Source organism: Diabrotica virgifera, chromosome 8, assembly GCF_917563875.1.
Source record: "Diabrotica virgifera virgifera chromosome 8, PGI_DIABVI_V3a".
NCBI lineage: Eukaryota > Metazoa > Arthropoda > Insecta > Coleoptera > Chrysomelidae > Diabrotica > Diabrotica virgifera.
In genome coordinates this window covers 203,185,490-203,206,722 of record NC_065450.1, presented here as the reverse complement: position 1 = coordinate 203,206,722, position 21,233 = coordinate 203,185,490, and the positions used below count along the sequence as shown (strand labels likewise).

General features: G+C 33.7%; 1 protein-coding gene across 3 annotated transcripts in view; it reads left to right on the top strand.

The window, feature by feature from the left end:
• The first annotated feature begins 1,526 nt into the window (after positions 1 to 1,526).
• The window catches only part of LOC114325646 (arylalkylamine N-acetyltransferase 1), a 40,744-nt gene continuing 21,037 nt past the window's right edge, over positions 1,527 to 21,233 (top strand). Inside the window, exon 1 of one of the 3 annotated variants that reach the window (XM_028273759.2) lies at positions 1,527 to 1,800. The gene's annotated coding sequence lies outside the window, so the exon portion shown is untranslated. Of the gene's footprint in view, positions 1,801 to 11,311; positions 11,475 to 12,484; positions 12,626 to 21,233 lie in introns of those variants that run through there. The other 2 variants (XM_028273760.2, XM_050659631.1) reach the window with 2 other exon arrangements.

Here is a 21,233-nt window from a genome sequence, read left to right as displayed (position 1 = left end):
GTTGTTAAAGTATGATACCTAACTTTTTTACGGTCCAACATAAGAGAAATAATAAAAAAAAACAGAATATTGTCTTTAGTTGGGTTTTAATCTCAGTATTTTATAAATGCTAGAATATTCCACAGGGTGATGCTAACTTTGAGAACAAAACACAGTTTGATTGATGGTACATCCGGTATTTAATGAAAATTTATCTGTTTAGCAACAATATTGTTAAAGAATATTGTTAAAGATATAAGAAACAGAGATATTGTTAAAGAATAAAGATATAGAAGAAATTCTTCTCCTGAATCATACGGTCTTTCAGATAGAGAGGCTTTTGTCATTTTACGGAACTCGGGGAAAAATGTTGCAGATTTAAGTTGCAGAGAAAGATGGTTGTATAGTTTTTTTTTTGCAAAATATATTATAAATTTCATTAGTACTTACCACTTTCGTTAGATGCGTTAGCTAATTTAAAATTATAATTATCAGTTAGCTCGAGTGTGCATACGAAACTCCTTGCTAATATTCATTTCGAAATGCATTTAAATCATTTTGCCAAAAAAGTCACTTAACACATATGTGCGCTAGACCGACTAAAATTTTTAGGTTGCTATCTAAAAAAATACCAAGAAATTTTACAGAATCAACGGTGCTGATCTGGCTGTTATTAAGAGATAAGGGTTGAAGAGCACTTTTATAGGATACTGCTACTGTCTTATCCACGTTAAAAGAGAGTAAATTAGAGTCAGACTAGGTTTTTATCGTAAGCAAATCAGAAGTTATAGTTGCATGAAGAGTTGCAATATTTGAGTTGCTCCAAGTAATACAGGTATCATCAGCAACACGAAAATTTTTTCCATCGATTCTTAAACCAGTGATGTCATTAATTAAGATAAGGAAAAGTAGAGAACCCAATACTGAACCTTGTGGTACACCACATACAATGTTTTTCTGACTGTGGGCTGATTTAAAATAATTATTGGGCTGTTAAAATACCGGCAAATGCTTATCTTTAAAGCGGTTACTGGAATTTCTTAAACATTTATACCAAACATTGATACCCCACTTTGTTGCACATTTTTTCTTTCTGTTTCTACTATATATCTTTATTAGTTTATATTATAGTTCTAGCTTATATTAGTTATTAGCATTTAAACAATACAATTTGGCACGGGCGCCCATATAAAAATTTTTAGGGGGGCCAGACGTGAAGATGTTGCACATTATATTTTGTATACATTGGATAACCATATATAGTTTATGGCACCCGAAAAGCTAGGGGGGGAGTGCACGGCCCCCCTGCCCATGGGTATGGGCGCCCATGCAATTTGGTAATAACAAATTCCTGTCCAAAAATTCGGATTATTATTATATGTTGAATATTTTGTTTCAGCGGGTCAAAATACTTTTAAAAAATCAGTTGTAAAATCTCATGGACCTCAATTGGCCAGGAAACCCCCTTTGCCCCTCGACTATATCATTAAAAAAGTTAACATTAATTTTTTACACTTATAAACTTGGCTAATTATTATGTAACATTCATAATTACAACTACGTCGCCTCATAACATGTTTTTTTCAATTTGCATAAGCGATTGGTAAAATCATATTACGCGGTCTCTGCCACTGCTACTGTTGCAATAGAACGCTTCTAGTTGATAAGATAAGTCCACCTATCTTGGCGGGACGGTGTTTTTGTCCCGCGGTCCCCTTTTAAAAAAATATTTTCGTGGAGGAAAATGTTCTAATCAGTTGTTGGCGAATTATAGCAAATTGTGAAAGGTAATCTGGCATAAAAGTGAAGTAAACTACACAGGTGAGTAGATAAACAAGCTAGTTAAATTTAGAATGAACTCTGAAAATATTCAATTGCTTTATTTTGTAGTATTCAATAGTTTCCACATTCTATATGTATCCATTTTTGTTTGTATTTTGGATTGTGTATATTAACTTTGATCAATATGTTTTTTTCTACTACCTACTTCTTTATTTTTATTCTGTTGGAAAAGTGCTTATTCTTCCCCTTTTTCTTCCTCTCTACAAGGAATTCAGCTTGTAAATTGTTGGATTGGTTCTTCTGCAAAAGGTTTTTCCATCTACTTATGTGATTATTTTCCTCTTTATTTCTGTTAGTATCTTTATTCTTCTTCACAGTGCCGTATTTACCACTAGGCCGCGGCCTAGTGCCGCAAGCAAAAGGGAGCCGCAGCGTTTTGTAAAAAAAACTTTTTTAGGAGGACGCATTTAGTCTGAGTGACAACTTTGATTCCTATGAAAAAAAAAAAAGAAAAACTATGACTAAAAAAATTTAAAATGAAACCTATATTCTTGAAATAAAAAGACGCCCGAAAAGAAAAGCTCTCCCTGGAGAAGACAAAGATGAACCCACTGAACCCCACTTTAATGGCAAAGAAGACTCAAAGATTAATACATTCAATGTTGTAATTGACAGGCTTTATTCAGAATTGAATGAAAGTTCCCAAGTTTATTTCAATCTTAATGAAGAATTTGGATTTTTAAACAACTTATCGTCAATTTCCAATGAAGAAATCAGGGGAAAAGTTTCTATTTCGGCTAAAAGTATCGAATCGACATAGATGGTGACTTTGGAGAAGAGTGCGTACAGTTCAAAGGCTTTGTTGAAGGTATATGAAGATAGAGAACCTCATGATAACAAGATTACCAAGCCTCAGAGGAATACACTTAGTATCTGAAACTCATTCATGAAAAACAGTTAACATATGTATGATGACATCTAATGCATCTGGAGAAAGATCATTCAGCATGTTGAAAAGAATCAAAAATTACTTGCGGAACTCGATTCTAGATTGTGTAGTTTGGCTAGTTTTGTTTCAAATGCTGAGCTTTAGACTTAACGATTTGGTTAAAACTTTTGCAGCCACAAAAGCTAGAAAAGTGAGTGTTTAGAGTTTAGATTATAAGATTTATTATGAGTATGAAGTGGAGTGAGTGTTAATGTTAATCACTAATCCAACTTTATCCAGATTAAGAACATGACATTGACCTTTTTCGGTATAAGAGAATAATGTGAAAATTGAACGATCTAGAAGTTTATTTGTTGTATTCTTAATATTTTTATTTTTCAGTACTGTTGCCTAATTACTAGTACAGTTCAGATTATTTTGCTTGTTCTCTTACTTATAATGTCTTTTCAACTCGGCTTTTTTAGTCTTTTGTTGTCATCTGTACTTTTCCTTCCGAATGAAACAAATGATATTTAATTTTAACAATTAACTGCAATACTAATTTAAAATAATTTAATAATTTTAGCAATATTAATAATTTTACAAATAACTGCTGTGTGCTAATATTTTAAATTATATAATATTTTATATCTTCTGCTTAAGGTGCCTTCTCCATTACGGAAGGTTGGCTATAACTACAGCAAATTGCTCTCCCTCCATCTTGAGCGGTCTTAGTATCGAATGTGTGTCCATGCCTATCCAGTCTCTTACATTCTTCCGCCAGGAGCATTTTTTTCTTCCTGGATTCTTTCTTCCATTTTCCCTTCCATTATGAGTCGTAAAAAGTTATATCTTTCTCATCTGTAAATATGTCCTAGCTAGATAACTCGTTTTTCTGTTTTTTTTTTACAATATTTAGGAGTTCTCTCTTAGTCCCTGTTCTTCTCAGCACCTCGATCTCGCTGTTGGTCACATGCTTTGTCCAAGAGATCTTCAGCATCCTTTGAAAAACCCACATCTCAAAGGCTTCTATAAATATATAAATCTTTCTATACATTTTCTTTTTAGAAATTTCTATAAATATAGAAATTGTTGTTAGAGCCGATTTGGGGTTTTAGTTAGCCAAATTTGCAAACCAAGATTATTTAATTAGTGAATACATTTCAACCTATTTATGTACCGTATTCAAATAGAACGTTAGTGGCATTCTTATTCATTTATTTTATGCCTTGTATGTTGTACCAGTTTTAAATTAAAAAGTAAAATTAAAATAAACGTTATATATTAATATGGAACGTGCTTTATGCTTTAATTACATAATCGTGAAGTTCTCGGGGTCCGCTCGGGGTAATTTGGCCTAGGGCCACAAGTACCCCAAATCCGGCACTGCTTCTTCATAGGCCTTGTCCGTTCCGAACGTTGGCCATTAACATGGCTATTCTGACTTTACTTACTGAATGTCCAGTTTACCCCCCCCCCCCGCTGGGTCAGCCCCCCCCACTACTTAAAAATAGGAATATTGAATCGATTTTTGCGGCAGAATTACGAGCTATTTATGAGCTCTTGAAATGATATAGTTTCGATTTTTGAGCTCATCCCGTTCACCCCCAAACAACCCTTTAATTGATTTAACTTAAGAGAAAAATGATGAGAAAACTTAAAATATATCGTATTGCGGATATAATTCCTATAACTTATATATTCTAAGAATAAACTATTAAATCACGTGCATTTCGATTATTGAGCTACAACCCCTTCGCAAGAAAACTACCCCATCTTCCCGGCTTAAGAGAGAGTTGTACTTAAAATGCATTAAATTTATTATTTGGCGACTACATATCATTTAATAATTTATGAGCTCCCAAATTACGCGCATTTAGATCAGTAAATTGCAATTTATTTTGTATAGTGCAGTCACTGAAGGTAAAAATCAATGATTACCTTCAATTTCGGTGAACTTTCACAAAAATTGGTCAGTGGTTAGAGGATGCCTCAAGAAAGAAAGGTGACATGGTGCCACCTTGCGCCTTTACCCTGAGGGTGGATACCGCCCCTTCTCGGGGGTGAAAATTATTTTATAAAAATAACTGCACAAATCATTAAAAGGACAAATTATAAGCAACATTTGTTATATAAAGTTATTAAAATAAGTCAATACTTTTAGAGTTATTAAAGATCAAAGATTTTAATTATTCGTGAAAAAAATGCATGTTTTGAAGCGGTTTTTCGTAAATCACTGAAAAACTGTAAGTTTTTACAAAAAAGTTAATAGTAGTTTAATTCGTATAGCTTATATTCTAAGAATAAACTCTTAAATCACGCTCATTTCGACTAATGAGCTACAACCCCTTCGCAAGGAAACCATCCCATATTCCGGCTTAAGAGAGAGTTGTACTTAAAGTAAAGTAAAGTATTGTTGTTATTATTTTAAATGTGATTTAAAAAAAATCAAAATTTTTAAAATTTTCGTAAATTATTCGCTTTTGATAATAACTCCAACAATATTCGATACACGTAAAAAATGATAGATAACGAAATTTGAGTTTTTTTTATTAGCAAAGATTTTACTTGTCTTTTGATTTTTGTATGAATAAAAATAACGAAGATAGAAACGTTTAAGCCTAAATTTTACTACGAGAACAATGTAACAGGAGCCCTTTACTATTATCCTAAAAAAATAAAGTATTTGAAAGATTAAATAATGTAATACAGTTTCATAGTTCTTGAAATTACAATACAAATAGTTGGATGTGCCTGATATCATAAAAATTAACAGAGTTATTAAAAAAAAAAATCATTTTTTTTTCAAAAATTTTTGGAGTATAAATTTTGATGCCATCAACTTTTTCTGGAGTTCATTTGATAGGTATTTCTAAGTACTTTGACAAGTATTTAGTAAGTGTTACATAAAATGCATCTCTTTCCCGTTATTTAAGCTTGAATCCTTAGATTTGAATAGTCGCAGAAAAAATATACATTTAATTACCTATAACTTACTTTAAATTAACATTTTTTTTTAAGTAAGCAATTTATTATATTTGTTATTAGCTTCAATTTTAGTGATGAAAACTTTTTTGTAAAAACTTACAGTTTTTGAGTTATTTATGAAAAATCGCTTTAAAGCATGCATTTGCTTTCACAAAAATTAAAATATTTGATTTTTAATAACTCAAAAAGTATTGATTTATTTTAATAACATTATATAACAAATTTTGCTTAAAATTTGTGCCTCTCTCGATTTGTGGAGTTATTTTTAATAAAGTAATTTTAACCCCGAGAAGGGCTGACATATACCCCAGGCTAAAACCGCAAGTTGTTATTGTTAATTTTGTTTCTTGAGGTATCCTCTATCCGTTCACCAATTTTCGTGAAAATGAATGGAGATTTACCGAAATCGAAGGTCATAGTTGATTTTTACCTTCAGTGACTGCACTATAGAAAGAAAATTGCAATTCAATAATTGAGATGCGTATATTTTGCGAGCTCATAAATTATTAAACGATATGTAGTCGCCAAATAATCAGTTTAAATTTTTTTAAGTACAACTCTCTCTTAAGCCGGGAATATGGGATGGTTTTCTTGCGAAGGGGTTGTAACTGAATAGTCGAAATGCGCGTGATTTAAGAGTTTATTCTTAGAATATAAGCTTTACGAATTAAACTACTATTAACTTTTTTTTGTAAAAACTTACAGTTTTTCAGTGATTTACGAAAAACCGCTTCAAAACATGCATTTTTTTCACGAATAATTAAAATCTTTGATCTTTAATAACTTAAAAAGTATTGACTTATTTTAATAACTTTATATAACAAATGTTGCTTATAATTTGTCCTTTTATTGATTTGTGCAGTTATTTTTATAAAATAATTTTCACCCCCGAGAAGGGGCGGTATCCACCCTCAGGGTAAAGGCGCAAGGTGGCACCATGTCACCTTTGTTTCTTGAGGTATCCTCTAACCACTGACCAATTTTCGTGAAAATCGATGAAGGTTCACCGAAATTGAAGGTAATCGTTGATTTTTACCTTCAGTGACTGCACTATACAAAATAAATTGCAATTTACTGATCTAAATGCGCGTAATTTGGGAGCTCATAAATTATTAAATGATATGTAGTCGCTTAATAATGAATTTATTGTATTTTAAGTACAACTCTCTACTCTCTCTTAAGCCGGGAAGATAAGGTAGTTTTCTTGCGAAGGATATAGGAAGTATATCCCAATACGATATATTTTAAGTTTTCTCAGCATTTTTCTCTTAAGTTAAATCAATTAAAGGGTTGTTTGGGGGTGAAGGGGATGAGCTCAAAAATCGAAACTATATCATTTCAATTAAAATCAACTATATCATGAATAGCTCGTAATTCTGCCGCAAAAGTCGATTCAATATTCCTATCCCCCCACTACAATATTACATTCCTGCTCAGTGGAACGAGCTCAAAATTTTTAATTTACGGAATATGAGAGCTCATAAATAGCTCATAAATCAGGGATATTTGTTTTTTAAACGGGTTTCCTGAACCCCTTATGCTGTATATTTTCCCTTGGATAATTAGCTGAAGTACTCTAGTACCGTAAGTATCTATCTGTTAGTACCCATCCATTTATATTCTGAATATTTATACATTTTTTTCTTACGTCTTTGATTATCTTCTTCTTCTTCTTCTTCTTAGCCTTCGATCGTCCATTTATGGACAAAGGCCTCTCCCAACTTCTTTCATCGATTTCTGTCCTTAGCAATATACTTCCAATTTGTTACGGATATTGTTTTTGTGTCATCGACCTCATCTGTGGTCTTCCTCTTAATCGTCTACCTTCGTAAGGTCTTTAATAAAAAGTCTTTAATTAAAAAGTGCAGCAAAAAAGTGCCATCATCAAATTAAGCAAGGTGCAAGGACTTGCTTGTCTCGGGATCACGGGGGCTATGAGGGGCACACCTACGGCAGCTATGGAGGCACTACTGGATCTCCCTCCTTTACATGTAACAATAAGAGGTGAGGCGAGAATGGGATATTATAGACTGCGAGAAAACCTGAGCAACGTAAAAGTTAAATCAGGACATAGTAAATAACGAATGAAATTAATGATGACAAATGGATGATGATTTCTGTCCATATGATATCAAGATACAAGCCTGAAGTACCTTTCAAGTGGACATTTGCCCACGAGACGAATGGGACAGAGGAAACTCTCGACCCAGACTGCAGGGTTACACCTGGTATACGGACGGGTCTAAAACTGCAGACGGTTCGGGCGCAGGAATATTCTGTAGTGGTGGAAATTTCAACATTTATATTCCACTGGGAGAATATACCTCCGTATTTCAGGCAGAGATTTTTGTAATCTTGCTATGTGCAAGAGAAAACAACCTGAGGGCATTCAAACTGCAGCAGGTTAACATATGCACAGATAGCCAAGCAGCCATTGGGGCTCTTATAAGCCCTAAGGCGAACTCTAGGCTGGTGTGGGAATGTCGACAAAAAATTGACAGACTGGCACAGTGTTATACTGGTATGGGGTCGTCAGGTCATTAAGGCATATACGACAATGAAAGAGCTGATGCACTTGCCAAGAGAGCATCAGCTACAAAATACCTGGGCCCAGAGCCAGCCGTGGGAGTGCCAAAAAGCACCGTCCGCGAACGAAAAATAGCCTGGATCCGAAGCCAACACAACTCACACTAGGAGAGTGTACCCGGACAAACACATGGAAAGATGTATATCAGACGTACATGTGCTAGTAGGGCTGAGTTACCGCTGAAAACAAGCAGGAATCAGCTCAGAGTCATAACTGGTTTCCTCACTGGATATGCGCCAGTTAAGGGTCACCTGCATACAATGGGGCTGTTTCATGGAGACTTGAGCTGCAGACTCTGTAACAGAGAACCTGAAACGGTCAACCATGTTTTGCATGACTGTGAGGCATTGGATCGGAGACGGCAAACACTTTTCGGAGACATCGAAGTGACTCCAAATATATATGGCACCCACCCACTAGACCTGTACAAGCTGGTGCAGGATTCCAGAATTCTGGAATGGGTTTCATAAACGAATGGAAGATGTACAATAAGCCAAGTGGCTGCAGTACAACCGGTTTACAACAGACGGCTTCCAGGAAAAAAAAAGGTCTCTAATGTTGTATTGCTTCGTTCCAACGTTGGCCTTTTTGTCTAGCAGTTTGGCTTGCGAAGCTCCATTTGAGTTTGGCAATTTTTGTTGTGATATGCTCGACTTTTGTCTTTGAATTTATCCACTCGTTCCTCTTTTTATCTGACAGTCGTCTACCTATAACATTGCTCTTTCCATTGCTCTTTCTGTTGTGGCTAGTTTATTCATATTGACCTTGGTTAGGGTTCATGTTTGGCAACCATATGTCCTGATTTGAAGGATGCACTGGTTGAACACTCTGATCCCCAAGTAATGAGGTATCCAACTAAGTTTACCAAATCCTGCCCATGCCAGTCTTGCTGTTCTAATGATTTCCGCACTTTGGTTTTCTTTGTAAAGTTTCAGAATTTGACCTAGATAGACGTATTCCCGAACTTGCTCTATCTCGCTGCCATTTATAGTTATACGTCTGGGGTCATCTGTGTTTGTCATTGTTTTTGTTTTTTTCATATTCACTTTTAGGCCGACGTATTGGGAGCTGCTTGCGAGTACCTCTATTCTACAATATTATTCATAGCTTGTTCTATGGCCCACATCTCGATACTATCAAATATAATCAGCCCCATTAATATAATCAACATTTAATTATTAAATTAAAGAGCATGAGGCTTAATGATACTCTCATCTTATTTCCTCGTCTATATCTCTAGATAACTTGTCGATCTATTCTGACTTCCATCTTGTTGTTTTAACACAATAGGTTTCCAATAGTTTTTGTGATCATTATCATTGGTGCTACACCCCTATAGTAGTCTATTTCGCCAGTCAGTCCTACCCATTGAAAATCATTGCCAGTTTTCTATAGGTAGGTATCTATTTTTCTGGATCATTATCTAAATTGCGGTTCTCTCTTTGTGGTACATGTACCACTGGTGGTACATATCATTATTTGAGGTGGTACACAAAAGGCAAAACTAGCCAAAATCAGCACCACTATTATAGTTAATTAGATAACCTAGCTAGATAGGTATTTCAGTTAGGTGGTACCAAAAATAATAAAAGTATTTGGTGGTACATGACTCAAAAATATTGAGAACCGCTAAATTTAAACCATCATTCCATCTAAATTTTGGCCCACCTCTTCGTCTACTTCCCACTGGCTATTACATACGCATTCATCAAGGAGGATTGTTCTGCTGTGATTCTGCTAGACCTCTGCCTACCTTAGTCTTCCTATTTTTATTACAGATATTACGTTACCACCAGATATCAGAAGAGCAAGTGAATAGAAAAAAGAATGAGACAAGTATAATCAGTACTGTATGCCGTATATTTTCATTCTTACTTTTAGACTTTTTTCTTTATTTTTGTGGTGATCGGTTACTAGTGTGGATCAATCCTATACTTATAGGGCTTTTCATTCACAGTCGCAATACGTGTATATTAATATTATACACAGATTACAGTTGAGTCCGCGAGTCTTTACCCGTGCGTCATTAATACCTGGCGAGATAAAACATACACTTTTTATCTAGCATCATTAGTGTGACCAACTCTAATTCAGTCGAATTCTGGACAAGGCTGAAAAACTACCTGAAATCCGGGACTTTTCAATGAAAATCGGGCTATTTTTTATAGAACTTTAATATTATCATTTTACTTATTATTTAACATTTTTATATTGACAATGATATGTTTGATGGTGTTTAGCCACAATTGGTTGTAATGATAATTAAAGTTTTGTTAGTTGTTGATGTTACGACTTCCAATCAGGAAATCGTTCTCAAAAATGGAAAACTTAGAAAATCAACTAATGTTGGATTTCCATGTAAATATAACCCATGGTTTAGGTTAATATAAAAATGTAATTATCATTACAACCAATGGTGGCTTAATCCCATCAAAAATATAATTGCCAACATTTTATGTTGATTACCTACTTCTTACTATTAATTGTAGCTTGTTTCTTAAAATCATATTTGTCTTGCGATGAAACAGTATAATACTAGGTACCATATAAAATGTATGCATTTTGGATGTGAATGTTACACTTTAGAAAATGTCGACTTTTTTCGTCCCACCAATTCAATTTGATGTGAATTCTTAGCAAAATAACGTATTTAAAATTTCAAAATAGAATTTTACCACAACGTTGAAAATTCGGATGGCCCGGAAGCCTTGTCCGGGACGCCGGGACACGACTTCGTATAATTCGGGGCGTGTCCCGGATTTTTCGGGCTAGTTGGTCACACTAAGCATCATTCTCTTCCACGCATGAAACTAATAACCAGCTGCGGCCTGTTATTAAGTAAAAACACATGGTATTTTTATGAATGATCTAGACTCAGTGCATTGAAAAGAGATATGTACAAAGAAAGACGATTGGGGATGTTTTTACATATCGTCCCTTAGCTTACAACACCGCTCAAGTGGAAAATTAACGGTTTTAAGATTTCAATACCATTGGATAGATCTGCTCATTGCGCATCTAACCATTTGTCACATGATTTAGATTTCAGTCAATCAGATGCCGTAATTCAAAAAGTAGTGACACCGCGCAAGTCGTCAACACCTGTATCATGGTCAACACCGCACAAGTCGCTCTGTGATTATTATGTTTGTACGTGAGTTTTACTGCTGAAACTCTAGTATCCAAGAAGTTTTTATAGAAGATTAAGAGGTAAGCTATATAATAAAGTAATGTTTATTCATTTACGCGTATTAATATAGAAAGAAATGATAATAAAATAACTTAAGCGGTGTTTACTAACGGTATTTTTTTTAACTTAGACGGTGTTTCAAAAAGTAGTTTTTTTCGTTTCCTGTAAAGTTAGTAAAAATGACTTATGCGATGTTGTTAGCTAAGGGACGATATTTTAAGTACAATTTCTGACGTTTTGGTTTGTTTACTTTTGTGGCTGTCAGTTTGTTGAATTTTTTGCTGTTATTTTGTCGAATTTTTGCATTTTGAAGTTTTTATAGTATACAAACAGTTGTTTTCACAACTAATTTTATATTGGAGTTAGAAATTTCATGATAAGTTTATGTTATTTTACGATACATTTTGACAACGTAAAAATAACATTATTGTTGACACATTTAAGGAATGCTTGTGTTTAATGTTCCGCCAAAGTGAATAAGAAAACAAAAAGAAAATATTATGTTATCGAATTTTTTTATAAATTGTTTATTTATTTATTAATAAATGATAATAAAAGAATTTATTAAGCTACTTCAAATGTAGCTGTAATTAGCTATGCACCAAAATTTTAAAGCTCCAAAACCTAAATTTGACATTCTATTTATTTGATAACGTCAAATTTTACACTATAACCCGTGATCGGAATAATACCCACTTTGTGTCACTTACTGTTGCGTTTAGTAAATTTCCGACTTATTTCGTATGCTTTAAATGATTACGCACGGGTAAAGACTCGGGGACTCAACTGTATACAGCATAATGACAGAAGCTCGAAACAAATGACAATCGATGAAAAGCCTTATTGAAGAACATATTATAAAATCGATGTAATCATGAGTTTATTCATTTCACATAAAAACTAAGTCAATCTTCAATTATTTCGTAGAATAAAAAATATCCTTTAAAATCCATTAACAAACATCAAGCATGAATATAATGCATAAATAAATACAAACTATACAATAAATTCTCTCATTTGTCAAAATCAGACTTGGTAATAATTTATGCCGACACAATAATCAACTTCGTAAATAATTAATGGATTTAATATTGAAAATACCTACGTCAACACCATTTTTATGTCAAGAAACAAATTTCACCGTTAAAATATCAGTATACAAGCACTTCAGGTGAGATCTGATGTACATATTACTTAATAGTTACTACATACCTATTGGACTTTACACATTTGCTTCAATAATATACCTAATGTAGATGTGGTTTTAGTCCAGTCTGCTATTTTATTGTTTTTTTATATGGAATATGAGAATTTTGTTAAAAGTAAAGAAAAGTTAAAAGAAAAGGGGAAAGTCGCCTATGATGGCATAGGTACCTAATTTTAACTCAATTTTTTAAGTGTATTTAAAATTTTCTAAGCATTTTTGTGGTGCCAAGTGATTCGAACTTAGTTACATTCTAAGTTTTGTACAATATAATATTGATTTTTAACGTTTTTTGCACGCTTTTAATTTTTTATGTTTTAATACGAAAAATAACAACAAAAATTTAAAAATAAATTCGTAATACTCAACTAACTTAACTAAAAGGTTATTAAGCAAATAATATTATTTATAAACACAATTCCCATAATATAAACTGTTTTACTTTTTTTCACATCCACACATTATGCATGCCACCATGAATGGCATGTCTGACACCGAATCCATATTTCTTTTGATTTAGATAGGGAGTACAGTTCATTACAATACAAACAATCGACATCAGGGTTGTCGTTTTTAAGATCATTCCAGAATTCCGCTTGTTCTTCTTCTTCTTAACTGCTATTTTTTCCACGAAAACTTTCTTCGGGACCCTTCTTGGCAGTTTTTTTCTTTATTAAATAGCTTTTTCTTCTTACTTCTGTCTGAGCTCAAATCAGGTCTGGAGTAGAATTGAGCATACCGTTCTTCCCACGTTTTCGCTTTTTTCATTTTCTGGTTTACAAGAGGTTTACAATTTTACAATACTGGTCCTTATTTTTTGTACAAATGAAGGTCCACGAACATTAGCTTTTAGCATTTTAATTTCAGATTTCGAAGATATTTCATCATTAGTATTTTTGGAGTGAATAATGGATGCTTATTAACTCTTTTCTTCTGGACTTTCTATGGTGGCATACCTATCTCATCATTGGATACTCTGAAGTGTGTCATCATAGGCAAAAATCGGGATTTTATTAAAAGAAGACAAAAAAGCTTCAATCAAAAGATAACTTCAAAATAACGCACACAACAAACTAAATATGTCTAACAAATATATTCAAGCCGTTATTTAAGCTTTGCTTCTATTTACTGTGCTGAATTCTAAATTTTAATTTTGTGTAATATTACTACGGGACTTTCCGAAAAATGTATAATTTTCCTACTCTCACAAAAAGCATCACAGCACCATAAACTTTATATGAAACTACAAACCGACTATCTAGCATAAACTAATACCATTGTATAATAATACATCAGTTTTCAGAATAAGTGGACTGCGTTCCAAAATACACTCATTATGCCATCATAGGCACTATGCCACCATAGGCGACTTTCCCTTATTATTTTTTTTCTTATGTCCTTGATTATCTTCTTCGTCTTCTTAGCCTTCGATCGTCCATTTTTGGTCTAGCGGTGTGGCCTGCGAAGCTCCATTTGAGTTTGTCAATTTTTGTTGTGATATCCTCGATTTTTGTCTTTGATCTTGCCCCCTCGTTCCTCTTTTTATCTGATAGTCGTATACCTAGCGTACCTCGTTCCATTGCCCTTTCTGTTGTGGCTAGTTTATTCATATTGACCTTGGTTAGGGTTCATGTTCAGGGTTTTAGATAATGACGTGCAACGGTAAGTAAATTAGACGGACTGTAAATAACTTGAAAGATTTAGCAACTAAACGCCATACTGTCTGTGTGCGCATGCGTGCAGTATTATGAAATTTTACTCTCAACCGCGCCTAAAAAAGTATAACTTCAAAAAAATTTTTTCAATTAGAAGGATGTAATTGCATATTAGAATATAGTTTTTAATTCCAAACAACTTTTCATAATAGCAATTTTCAATATTGTGAAAAATAAAGCTACTTTACTCTTGAGTGAAATTAAAACTTTTTGACATACTTCGTATAAAATTCATAAAATTTGATATCTATGGTTGAATTTTGGGTTTTGGAGCATGCAGAACTTTTTATAAAGAATAACTTTTTTTCGTAAGATTAATAATAAAAAAGTTTTACATATGGATACAACTTACAGGGACATACTGTATATTGTGTATTAGTTGTCTATATCTCGAGTCTATTCTACAACTATTTATAGCTTGTTCTATGGCCCACATCTCGATACTATCAAATATAGTCAGCTCCTTTAATATAATCAACTTTTGATTATTAAATTGAAGAGCATAACGCTTAATGATGCTCTCGTCTTATTTCCTCGTCTATGTCTCTAGATAACTTGTCCATCTATTTTGATTTCCATCTTGTTGTTTTAACATATGTTTCAAATAGTTTTTGTGATCATTATCATTGGTGCTACACCCCTATAGTAGTCTATTTCGCCAGTCAGTGCTACCCATTGCTAATCATTGCCAGTTTTCTATAGTTACCTATTTTTCTGAATCATTATCTAACTAATCTAAACCATCATTTCATCTAAATTTTGGCCCACCTCTTCGTCTACTTCCCACTGGCTATTACAAACGCATTCGTCAAGGAGGATTGTTCTGCTGTAATTCTGCTAGATCTCTGCCTACCTTAGTCTCCCTATTTTGATTACAGATATTACGTTTTTACCATTAGATATCAGAAGAGCAAGTGAATAAAAAAAATGAGACAAGTGTAATAAGTACTGTATGCCGTATATTTTCATTCTTACTTTCAGACTTTTTTCTTTATTTTTGTGGCGATCGGTTACTATACTAAATTTACATTCAAGATGCAGTAGAAATAAACAAACCAAGACACGGTAAATGCTACTTAACTAGGAGCACTCCCGAATCATAATTTATAATGTATAAACTTTGGAAATCATGATTTGGGATTTACAATGTACATACATTGTAAATTATGATTCAGGAGTGCTCATAGTGGCATTTAACGTGTCTTGGTTTGTTTATTTCTACTGTATCTTGATTTTAAATTTAGTATAGTGCGGATCAATCCTATATTGAAGAACATAATATAAAATCGATGTAATCATGAGTTTATTCATTTCACATACACTTTCAATCAATTCAATCAGTAAATCTTCAATTATCTCGTACAATAAAAAATATCCTTGAAAATCCATATAACATAAAGCATGAATATAATATAATGCATAAATAAATATAAACTATACAATAAATTCTCTCATTTGTCAAAATCAGACTTGGTAATAATTTATGTCGACACAATAATCAACTTCGTAAATAATTAATGGATTTAATATTGAAAATAGCAACGTCAACACCATTTTAAAATTTCACCGTTAAAACATCAGTATAAAACACTTCAGGTGAGATATGATGTACATATTACTTAATAGTTACTACATACCTAGTGGACTTACACATATTATGCTTCAATAATATAATGTAGATGTGGTTTTAGTCCAGTCTGCTATTTTGTTTTTTTTTATATATTTATATGGAATACGAGAATTTTGTTAAAAGTATGTATAGACGAAGCAATAAAGCACTAAAATCGGCCTTACCTCCGAAAAGAAGGACAAGACAACCAATCAAATTGACCATGTGCTGATAGACAAAAGGGCAGCCATTAGTATCTCCGATGTGAGAACACGATGAGGAGCATGCTGTGGATCAGACCATCTTTTAGTACAAACCAAATTTAGATACAGAATTAACAGGAAAAGAAACGAAAGACAACAAAGAACAAACAAACTGGACCTGGAAAAACTGAAGATTCAGGAATGTAAAGAGAAGTTCGAACAAGAAGTCGCAAATGAGTTAAGGACGCTAGAACTGCACTCCATAGAGGGCAAATGGACTGATATCAAAACAGCAGTACTGACAGCAGTAGCGTCCACCCTGGGAAACAAGAAAAAGGAGAGAAGAGCAGCATGGTTTGATGACGAGTGCAGGCAAGCAATAGAGGAAAGAAATGAAGCACACAAAATGTACATAACAAGAAGAACACGGGAAAGACGAACATTATTTGAAGTCGCAAGACGGAAAGCAGACAAGACATGTAGAAATAAAAAGAGAGCCTATGAAAATGGACAAATAGAAAAAATGGAAGAAAATTTCAAAAACAACGAAATTAGAGGGGCTTACGAATACCTAAACAAAATAAAAAGTGGGTATAAACCTCAAACAAGTCTATGTAAAGATTAACGTGGGCAAATAATCAGTGACCAACAGAAAGTCACAGAAACCTGGAAGCATTATTTTCAGACACTACTTGGAACTCAAGTAGACATGGAAGATGAAATGGGTATGATCTACGTAGAAGATAATGGAGTAGAAGCTCCAACCATAGAGGAAGTTTTCGAAGCCATTAAGGCCCAGAAAAACAATAAAGCTCCGGGAGTTGATGAAATACCAGCAGAACTATATAAGGTAGGTGGCGACCACCTAGCAAGTCACATCCACGCGCTCATCAAAGACGTATGGCAAGAAGAGAAAATACCCGACGACTGGAAGAAAAGTATAGTATGCCCGATCTATAAAAAAGGAGACAAACTCCAGTGCAAAAACTACCGTGGAATCTCTCTACTATGCACAGCATATAAAGTCCTCACGTATATTATAAACCAGCGGTTCCAACCACTAGCAGAAAATATTATTGGAGAGTATCAGACGGGCTTCCGACGGGGAAGATCGACACTGGATCAAATATTCACAGTGAAACAGATCTTGAGCAAAGCATGGGAACACGATGTTGATGTTCACAACGTGTTTGTAGACTTCAAACAGGCATACGACTCAGTCAAAAGGAACAGGCTATACTATATATTGGCTGAATTGGCAATACCACACAAGTTAATAAGACTAATTAAAACCACAATGGATGAAACTCAGGCATGTGTACGAATACAAAACCACCGGACAGACTTTTTTAACATTTCGCAGGGACTAAAACAGGGAGATGGGCTGGCCCCAACATTGTTTAACCTGGCACTGGAGTATGCGGTTAGGCAAATGCAAACTGGACGAGGAAATCTACTGACCAACCAACCGAACGGTTCAACTGGCCGCTTATGCTGATGATATTAATATTATGAGTAGAACATCAACAGGAGCACAGAAAACATATGCAGAGTTAAAAACACAAACAAAAATGCTAGGTCTGGAAATTAACACAGAAAAAACAAAAATAATGACTCAGACGAGAAGAAATATAGTCCCAGAAAACATTATACATGAAGATGACATTGAAACGGTTGAAAAGTTTACATACCTGGGAGTAGAAATATATGCCGACGGATCAGAAGATGGAGAAATACGGAAGAGAATAACGCAGGCAAACAGAGCTTATTTTGCCCTCTCCCATATATTTCGGTCTAAAAGTGTCCACCGAAATACAAAGATGAGAATCTATAAAACCTTAATTCGACCAATAACATGCTATGGCAGTGAAGCCTGGGTGCTGAAAGAAACATCCAAAAACAAACTCGACATATTCGAAAGGAAAGTACTTAGGAGAATACTAGGAGCTGTGAGGGAAAACGGAATCTTCAGAAGTCGATACAACAACGAGCTTTATCAACTTTATAAGGAAACGCCCCTGTCAGACTTCATTAGATTACAAAGATTGTAATGGGCCGGACATGTGATAAGAATGGGAGAGGATAGGCAACCAAAACGAGCACTGAATGCTAGAATGCAAGGAAAGAGACCGGTTGGGAAGCCACGAAAGCGCTGGGAAGACACAGTAAACAGCGACACACAAGCCCTTTTAGGAGTCCGTGTATGGAGAAGAGCAGCCACAGACAGGCAAGGGTGGAGGCAAAAAATAAAGGAGGCCAAGGCTCAATTTGGGCTGTAGTGCCGTAGAAGAGAGAAGAGAGATTACTTAATAGTTACTACATACCTAGTGGACTTTACGCATATTATGCTTCAATAATATAATGTAGATGTGGTTTTAGTCCAATCTGCTATTTTGTTTTTTTTATATATGTATATGGAATACGAGAATTTTGTTAAAAGTATGTATAGACGAAGCAATAAAGCACTAAAATCGGCCTTACCTCCGAAAAAAAGGACAAGACGAATCTTAATAATTATTTTTGCATTCGATTCGTGAATGCGCCAGGAAACTTTGTGACCCGGAGCCATGATATAGTATTGAAAAACTGCATACAAAAATGCATTCTTAAAATTCATCTCAAACAGACAATTAAAAAAATTCAGAACTCGTCAATTATCGGCGGAAATGAGTTCAATTTTGTTATTCGTGACTTTTTGGGGTCGCTGAAAACGAATATGACGTCAAAAGTGATCTCTTCCACTCGCCTTTGCAGTCGCTTTTCTTTCCCAGTTCGTTACGTTAAGCCTTCTCATATCTTCTTTAACTCCATTACTCCATTGTGACCTCGGTCTTCCTCTTCGCCTTTTCCCTGCCAATACACTAGATAGTACTATTCTGGGAATTCTAGATGGAATCATTCTCTGCACATGGTCCAACCCAATATGGTTCTTGATATAGCTCAGTTAGTTCGTTATTTGTTCTTCTTATCCATTGTCCGTTTAAGCTTTTCCCACCAAAGATTTTGCGCAGTATTTTCTGCTTCCAAACTGATAACAACTATTGGTGTTTTTTTTTGTTGTGACCCATGTTTCAGAACCATACGTCACTATCGACCTTATTACGGTCTTAGTTTTGTCATTCGAGATATATTTTTGCTTCTTAATATCCCATTGAGAGCATATAGCTCGGTTGCCCAACATTTCACAACAATTGTTGTGCCCAACAATTCTTTTCTGTATTTCTTCTTCACAGTTACGATCTGTTGTGAAGACAGTTTCTAAGTACTCAAATCTTTCAACTTCTTCGAATTTATACTGTGTTCCCTTCGCTATTGTCATTGTTATGTATTGCTCCCGAACGAATTGCTTATTTGTCCATTCCATAAACTTTGTTTTTGCTTCATTTATATACAATCCTTTGATTGTTGCCCTCTCTTCGAGTTTCATGGCTGTTTCCATCAGTTCTACTTTTAGTCCAGGAGCATCTGTTTTGAGATGGACTTTAAGAGGTGACTCAAATTTTTTTTGCAGAAATTGCTTGAAAATAACTCAAATAATAATATTTGAGTTATCCTCCCACTCAAAATGGTCCGGAACATTGTTTAAATAATCAAAATGTCAAAATATGAAGGAAAAATTCGATTTTTTATTGGTCTTTTAATTATACCTTTAAAACTATTCATTTATGAGAAAAGTTATACTGACATAAAAGTTGCATAATTAAATTTCCTACAATATAGAATTGGTTAAAAATTTAAAAAATAGTCACCCTTGTTGCAAAATAGCAATGATTGCAAAAACAAAACATACAAAAACAAGTATTCGCATTTTACGTTTTTCAACAATTTATGCTACACTTAGGACCTTCATATTTTACCGAGAAAAACCTTATGATATAGTAAAACAACACTGTAAATTTCATTAAGATCGGTTTAATAGATTTTGCAAAATAAATTTTGCAATCCAGCTTTCGCAAAAAAAATTCATTTTTTTTTAAATATTGCAGGACTGAAAATAAAGCAGATAGCAAGTTGAATTTTTTTTGCTTATAGAAGTGTACTGTACCTTTCATTTGCAATTTGCAAAATTAAAATCGATTAATTACCACGGCGTCAGCAAATTTTTTAAATAAACATTTATTTTTGGTGCTACGCGCAGGACAGCGGTTTTCTATTCACACAAGTTGATTTCCACCAAAATTTCTTCCAATCTTTATCTAATGTATTATTTTCTTACTCGATATTTTGTTGTATTTTAATATTTTAATTCCACAAAAATCAAACTAATTTTATTATTGTTTGCGAAATATTGTTTAAACAATTGCATATGTTTAAAAATAATAAACTTTTATTCTTTAAATTAAAATATATGAACAAAGAAAGTTTTTGCTAAAAAAAGTGTTATTTCAAAAGATAGAGTATGTGCTTTTATTTTGCTATAAACAAATTTATTTATTTATATCGAAATGTAATAAAAATTAAAATGTATCAATCATTATCAAAGGTCATTGGAATGCCCAATCAGATTAAACTATCCGCTGTCCTGCGCGTATCACCAATAATTAAGGTTTATTTAAAAAAATCCTGACTCCGTGGTAGTTCATAGATTTTAATTTTGCAAATTGCAAATGAAAGGTACAGTACACTTCTATACGCAAAAAATTCAACTTGCTATCTGCTTTATTGTCAATCCTGTAAAATTTTGAAAAAATGAATTTTTTTTGCGAAAGCTGGATTGCAAAATTTATTTTGCAAAATTTGTTAAACCGATCTTAATGAAATTTACAGTATTGTTTTACTGTATCATAAAGTTTTTTTGAGTGAAATATGAAGGTCCTAAGTGAAGCATAAATGGTTGAAAAACGTAAAATGCGAATACTTATTTTTTCTGGTTTTTTTTGCAATTATTGCTATTTTGCAACAAGGGTGACTATTTTTTTAAATTTTTAACCAATTCTATATTGTAGGAAAGTTAATTACGCAACTTTTATGTCAGTACAACTTTTCTCGGAAATAAATACTTTTAAAGTTATAATCAGAAAACGAAGAAAAAAATCGATTTTTTCCTT